At 32.6% G+C, this 7130-nt stretch overlaps 1 protein-coding gene across 1 annotated transcript in view; it reads right to left on the reverse strand.

The window, feature by feature from the left end:
* Positions 1 to 7130, reverse strand: part of LOC127700426 (ATP-dependent RNA helicase DDX1-like) — a 270402-nt gene that overhangs the window by 74808 nt on the left and 188464 nt on the right. The gene's annotated exons all lie outside the window — the stretch shown is intronic.

A 7130-nucleotide genomic window follows, 5' to 3' on the forward strand; every position in this document is an offset into this window, starting at 1 on the left:
AATAACAATTCAAAATAAGCAATTATGACAAGCAAAAAGCATCAACAGTCAACCAAATTAAAACAAAACAATATTTCACAAAACATAATAAGTTATTGCACAATATTTTGTTATCAGCAATTAAAGTGTCCCTGTGACAGACTAAGCATCATCATTTCCATCTAATTGTCAATTTCCTGTTTGTTTTATGCCATAAAAAGCCTGATGCCAACATCAGTTATCCATAAAACTTTGGCATTAATTACATTTTAGCAGCTTTATGTCAGATGTACTATTGCATTACATTTGTTCATATAATTTTTTGTCTGTCAAATACACATTATGATGTCTCAACATCTTTGATAAAATGTAAAAAAAAAATCACTAGTCTAAGATCCTTTTCTGAAGCAATGAGAACTTCATTTCTAGGAAGTTCTATGGATATCAACTTATCAAAAACCTTATTTTTGCTGAATATATAAACTATTCAGTACTGGTACATGTGTTTTTGTCACTAAATTTTTTTAATTATTTTTTGCACAACCAAATTAATCAATGAATGAGTGTTTTTTTAAGAAGAAATTTAAAGTTGCCATTGAATGAACTCCACAGAGAATAATGCTATTCTTTTTATTCAATGGGACAGTTCACTTAGCAAAAATTAAATTGTCAGTTTAACAACAACTGGTTATTGGGAAAGGTTTTATTTCCTTCACAATAAATTCTTGTTAAATCTGATTGTTGCTACATTATGATATGATTACCTTTTGGCTCTGTTTTTTTTCTTCTAGCATTTACACATGTACAGAAAATGAGATACTTACTCTAGTATTACCCACACAAACCATGGAGAAGTCACTGTGACCTACTAAATCATAAACTTCTTACCTGAAAATAGAAAAGAAGTCATAAGAATAAAGAATAACACATTTACATCACACTTAATCAATATCTTTGTACAATGGCAAATTTGGAAAAACTGATCCTCCATTGAATGACAGGTGAAGGACCAGCCTATGATCCAACTTGGTTTAAGGCCTTTTACAGAACATAAAACATATATTCCACTACAATAATCATTTATGGATCTGTATAGACTTTCTTAACATGTCCAATATTAACTTTGTTTTGTTTTGTACAAGAAACCACCTAGGTAGGACATACTGTTTTATCTGCCATAATACAAAGCAAGTGTAATGAGCATAGCGTAATTTGCGGGATCTGGTAATAACTTTTACTTCATAAGTACGTTCCACATTTATGATTTAAATGGGATTGCAAAAAAGGTGCCTATGAAAATTCAAAAGGTTACGCACATGATAAACATCAAATCATGCTCTTTCCATAAGATTTGCTTAGTCAGTTATACAGTTTGTCCTACAATTGTGATTATTCCCTTTGGAAAAATTATAAGCAAATTTGGTAATTGGAAATGACCTATTTACCTAAATAATGCTGTTTCACAAAGGCTATGGCTGACCGTGTGCGAGGGCTTAACAGCCAGTCAAGTTCGTTATAAACCACTGTAGTAGTACCAAGGCTATCATATTTCAACAGTTATTATCATTTTCAAATAGTTCCTGTAACTGTAAGAACTTAACAGACCAATTGTCAAATTTATCATCATGGTATAATTAGCCAAGCCAAGTATATTGAATAAAATTTCATTTGGTCAGCTGTCTGTAATGAAAGATCACTGCCACTCAAATCTAATTAAGACAGTGTCCATCTACTTTGTCTCTAACGGAATCAACATCTCTATGAACTAATGAATAATAATAAAGCTATACATAGAATGTGCCAATTGCCTATCATGGGAGACTACTTACTTTATCTATATTATTTATATTATATCTGATCTATATTATGTTGATTTACAATACATCATTCTATTATTTTACTACATGGCAAAAAAATTGATGCACAAGAAATATTAAGACGATAAATGGTACTGCAAATCAATCAATTTAAATGTTGACTTTAAAAGAACTTAGCTATCGGTAATAGTCTAGAATTATGTCTTTTTCTATAAATTAGAAACTAGTTGAAGTTATTAGGTTGTAGAAATTATCATTTATCTTCCTGTCATAAAAAATTGGGTAAATTCTGATATCTAGAACAAATATTAATGTTACGCTATAAGTCATAAAAGACCAACACAATCAATTCTGATAATTCTGTTTATCTAATAGCATTACCCAGTCAAGAAATGTCATTAACAGACGAAAAAATAGAAGTGTTTTAATGAAAACTAATTTCTAGTTTACAACAATACTGTAATCAGACTTTCTAAAGGGCATAGATATTCTAAATCACTCTATACAACAATGTGGTAATGAAACTTTTCTACAGTGTATTACAGCCACTCTGAACAGCAGTACTGTAACCAGACTTTATACAGAGTCATTTCCAACTACTCAGTGAAGAATCTTTGTTCTTCCTTTAACTAATGTAAGACAGTTGGTGGCTGTGTTATGAAGGCTTTATGTAAATGTTCTGCTTTTTGGTGTTTTATCTGATTGGACTAGGTGTGCGTGGAGTGTGTGTAGAGTTCTTTGTCCCTATCATATTTTGTGCATTTGCCAGGTCTGGCTGTCTAGGCCATGTTTTATGGTTGTTGTTTGTCTGTCTGTTTCCTGGAGGAGTCAATTCCGGTGTTGTTGGTTGTTGTTTGTGTGTCTGTTTCCTGGAGGAGTCAAGTCAGGTGTTGTTGGTTGTTGTGTTTGTGTCTGTTTCCTGGAGGAGTCAAGTCCGGTGTTGTTGGTTGTTGTTTGTGTGTCTGTTTCCTGGAGGAGTCATGTCCGGTGTTGTTGGTTGTTTTTTGTGTGTCTGTTTCCAGGAGGAGTCAAGTCAGGTGTTGTTGGTTGTTGTTTGTGTGTCTGTTTCCAGGAGGAGTCAAGTCAGGTGATTTTAGTTGTTGTTTGTGTGTCTGTTTCCTGGAGGAGTCAAGTCAGGTGTTGTTGGTTGTTTTTTGTGTGTCTGTTTCCTGGAGGAGTCATGTCAGGTGTTGTTGGTTGATTTTTGTGTGTCTGTTTCCTGGAGGAGTCAAGTCAGGTGTTGTTGGTTGTTGTTTGTGGTCTGTTTCCTGGAGGAGTCAAGTCCGGTGTTGTTGGTTGTTTTTTGTGTGTCTGTATCCTGGAGGAGTCAAATCAGGTGTTGTTGGTTGTTGTTTGTGGTCTGTTTCCTGGAGGAGTCAAGTCAGGTGTTGTTGGTTGTTGTTTGTGGTCTGTTTCCTGTAGGAGTCAAGTCAGGTGTTGTTGGTTGTTGTTTGTGGTCTGTTTCCTGTAGGAGTCAAGTCAGGCGTTGTTGGTTGTTGTTTGTGTGTCTGTTTCCTGGAGGAGTCAGGTGTTGTTGGTTGTTGTTTTGGTGATTCCTGTTATCCTGTTTTATGTATTATATTTCAGTATAATGTAAATTCAGAAATTATTGCGTTCAATTATTATTGTGTTTTTTGAAGAACAGACAGAAATTCAAGATTTATTATTGTGATTTTCTAGGAAAATCTGAATACAGATATATGTATTATATATCAGAATGTGAGTTCTTATTATTGTGATACTCACCCAGTCGCATTATTCGCATTAATAAAAACCTCACAATAATTTCTGAATTTACAGTATTTAAACTACCTTTTAGGAATTTGTTGACCTCTAGATGTTTTGGTTTTTTTTATATGTTATTGGGTTGGTGTCTCATTGATGTTTATCCATAATCTTCATTTACTCTTACTGTATCCAAGAATTTACAAGACATAGACAATAAGAATCAAGGTATGTGTTGGGTCACTTAAACCCCTGTTGCAAGCTATTTTAGATTTTACAACAATCCTACTTTATATTCAAGTAACTCCTAAATAAATCATTCCATAAAATCCTTAATGTAGAAACAAAATACCATAATTCAGAAATTATTGTGATGTTTAAATCATTATGATAAATGTGACAGGAAAAAACAGTCTTTTACAACCTGTGCTGGAGTCACATTAATCTAATTATGGTTGACTGTATAACAGATTCCTATTAATAAACCCACAATTCTGAATTGATAGTACTGTTTTTTTTTATCCACAACTTCTCCTTGTAGAGGAAACATGATTAAAATTGGATGAAATCTATTAACTGGTTGTGGAGATGAAGTTGACTACAGATGGATCACTATACAATTGAATCCTTTAAGTGGGTCAGATGGACCTTCGTTGTCAAGTGTCAAAAACACCACCTTTTCATTACTGCTACTGGTTGTTACGGGTTAACATAAGTTTTTTGAGATCCTAATTCTTAACCTTTTTAAATTCAATCAGTTGACTTACAGTGTACAATAAAATGCTTCGCTGGGGCGCAGCTTGATACGACCGCAGAGGTCGAACCCTGAACAGTTGGGGCAAGTATGGACACAACATTCAAGCTTGATACAGCTCTGAATTTGGATTGTTATTAAATATTTGACACAGCATAGGTTTCTGACACAGAAAGAATGTGGTCTAAGAACTTCAATTTTTTTAATTTACCTATTATGGTTTAATGTCCAAAATCAAAATACATGGTTAGATTCAGCATATCAAAGAACCCCATATATTCAATTTTTGTTAAAATCAAACAAAGTTTAATTTTGGACCCCAACTTGGACAAACTTGAAAACTGGGCCCATAATCAAAAATCTTAACACATGTTTAGATTCAGCATATCAAAGAACCCCAAGGATTCAATTTTTGCTAAAATCAAACTAAGTTTAATTTTGGACCCTTTGGACCTTAATGTAGACCAATTTAAAAAACGGGACTTAAAATTAAAAATCTAAATACACGGTTAGATTTGGAATATCAAAGAACCCCAATAATTCAATTTTTGATGAAATCAAACAAAGTTTAATTTTGGACCCTTTTGACCTCAATATGAACCAATTTGATAGCAGGGCCCACAAATAAAAAATCTAAATTCATGGTTAGATTCAGCATATCAAAGAACCCCATATATTCAATTTTTGTTGAAATCAAAAAAAGTTTAATTTTGGACCCCAATTTGGACCAACTTGAAAACTGGGCCCATAATCAAAAATCTAAACACATGTTTAGATTCAGCATATCAAAGAACCCCAAGAATTCAATTTTTGTTAAAATCAAACTAACTTTAATTTTGGACCCTTTGGACCTCAATGAAGACCAATTTAAAAAACGGGACCCAAATTAAAAATCTAAAAACACGGTTAGATTTGGCATATCAAAGAACCCCAATAATTCAATTTTCGATGAAATCAAACAAAGTTTAATTTTAGACCCTTTTGACCTCAATATGAACCAATTTGATAGCGGGGCCTACAAATAAAAAATCTAAATACATGGTTAGATTCAGCATATCAAAGAACCTCATATATTCAATTTTTGTTGAAATCAAACAAAGTTTAATTTTGGACCCCAATTTGGACCAACTTGAAAACTGGGCCCATAATCAAAAATCTAAATACATGTTTAGATTCAGCATATCAAAGAACCCCATATATTCAATTTTTGTTGAAATCAAACAAAGTTTAAATACTGGACCCTATCTTGGACCAACTTGAAAACTGGGCCCATAATCAAAAATCTAAACACATGTTTAGATTCAGCAAATCAAAGAACCCCAAGAATTCAATTTTTGTCAAAATCAAACTAAGTTTAATTTTGGACCCTTTGGACCTCAATGTAGACCAATTTAAAAAACAGGACCCAAAATTAAAAACCTAAATACACGGTTAGATTTTGTATATCAAAGAACCCCAATAATTCAATTTTAGATGAAATCAAACAAAGTTTAATTTTGGACCCTTTTGACCTCAATATGAACCAATTAGATAACGGGGTCCACAAATAAAAAATCTAAATACATGGTTAGATTCAGCATATCAAAGAACCCCATATATTCAATTTTTGTTGAAATCAAACAAAGTTTAATTTTGGACCCCAATTTGGACCAACTTGAAAACTGGGCCAAAAATCAAAAATCTAAATACATGTTTAGATTCAGCATATCAAAGAACCTCATATATTCAATTTTTGCTAAAATCAAACAAAGTTTAATTTTGGACCCTTTGGACATTTATGTAGACCAATTTGAAAACTGGACCCAAATCTAAAAATCTAAATACACTGTTAGATTCGGCATAACAAATAAATAAATGTGATCAAAGATTTTACAAATCTAATGCGCCATACTGTGCAATTAAAGATTACTTCTTGAAATTTTTCAATATTTGAAATTTGAAAAAAAAATAATATTTGAAGAATAATTCTTTTTAATTTCTGAAATCTGAAATGAGAAAAAATTGGCCCCCCACAATTTCTTTTTATCCCCCCCCCCCCCTTTTTCCCCAAAAAAAATTCTTTCCCTCAAGATATGGTCATAATCTCAATTCAAATTTCCAATGGAGTTGGCAACCATAATTACCCATTTAAATTTACCATAGTGCTAACTTAATCTATTTTATAATAGAATTAATAAAAATATAGTGTCAAATCTTTCATATGGATTTTTTTGTAAAAAAAAAAGATGAAAACATTTGCAGATATTTTTACTGGTCTTCCTTTATAAATATGCATTTCTTTAAACATAATTTAAAAGCAGTGTAAGGGAAGTAACCAAAACGTTGTATTTGGATTACCTCCCTTACACTGTTTTAGATTATCTTTATTGTTCATTAACCATTACTTTATACATAATTTAAAAGCAGTGTAAGGGAGATAATTTCAATGATGTATTTGATTTATCTCCCTTACACTGCTTTAAATTATGTTTTGTACTAAAGTATTTGTCCATTAACCAGGACAACCTTGTTTTTCCCCCTTTTTTGCCCCTAATTCCTAAACGGTTTGAGCCATAACCCCCCAAAGCAAATCCTAACCATCCCTTTGTGGTATGGAAACTTGTAGTATAATTTCAGAGAGATCCATACACCGTTCCACAGTTATTGTCTGGAAACTAGAAAATGCTCATTTTTGGCCCCTTTTTGGCCCCTAATTCCTTAACTGTTGGTACCATAACCCCCAAAATCAATCCCAACTTTCCTTTTGTGGTATTTAACCTTATGGTCAAATTTCAAAAAGATCCATTCACTTAAACTAAAGTTAGAGTGCGAAAACCAATATGTATTCAGACGACGACGCCGGACGACGATGACGA

This window comes from Mytilus californianus, unplaced genomic scaffold (assembly GCF_021869535.1).
Source record: "Mytilus californianus isolate M0D057914Y unplaced genomic scaffold, xbMytCali1.0.p SCAF_5, whole genome shotgun sequence".
Lineage (NCBI taxonomy): Eukaryota > Metazoa > Mollusca > Bivalvia > Mytilida > Mytilidae > Mytilus > Mytilus californianus.